Here is a 924-nt window from a genome sequence, read left to right on the forward strand (position 1 = left end):
GACAAGCCTACCAGAGAGATCCCTGAGCGGTCACACACATTACACCAATGAGACCTACAGAGCCCGTCACTGCACCTTCCGGCAGTCATATCCCCCTCCCCCCATACTGGCCAGCTCACACAGTCCACAATGCACATTCTGGCCTGCCCTGTCTGGACACGGTGACACCCAAGGCCTGCCCTGTCTGGACACGGTGACACCTAAGGCCTGCCCTGTCTGGACACGGTGACACCCAAGGCCTGCCCTGTCTGGACACGGTGACACCTAAGGCCTGCCCTGTCTGGACACGGTGACACCCAAGGCCTGCCCTGTCTGGACACGGTGACACCCAACATAAGAAATATAACTGATACCAAACTAAACAGAAGACCATCCCCAGGTTCCTCTCACTGGTTTACAGACTCCTGGACTGGTCTGACTGGAACCTGAATTCTAGATGGATTTCTCTGTCCCTGAATGAACTTACTAAACAATGCCGGTCCTTCCTCACAGTCACCAATCAGAGTCAGTCCTGGAACGTGACATCTGAGACCGAAGTCTGACTGACAGCTGTGAGAAATCCTTCACGATGTATCACCCAATGTGCCCACCCACCTATCAATCATCCATCCTCCCCCGGTGGTCCTCTGTACGATAATCCATCAGTTGATGGGAATCCAACGATTTGTTTTACCGTACAGCTGGCCCAATGTCCTCCATCGCTGCGGCTGGAAAACGTTTCTCCAATCGAATGAAGACCGATGGATTGGAGGCGTTTCCGTACAAAAATAAATAAATTGCAACATAAACACGGCACATGTGCCACCGAAATCCGTCCTGACAATCCATGAAATAGTATCGCTATCAAACCATTATTGAAATCACCATTGGTCTGTGCACGGCGGCCTGAGCACGGCGGCATGAGCACGGCGGCATGAGTACTAC

This window comes from Nanorana parkeri, unplaced genomic scaffold, assembly GCF_000935625.1.
Source record: "Nanorana parkeri isolate BGI_ZX_2015 unplaced genomic scaffold, ASM93562v1 scaffold3056, whole genome shotgun sequence".
NCBI lineage: Eukaryota > Metazoa > Chordata > Amphibia > Anura > Dicroglossidae > Nanorana > Nanorana parkeri.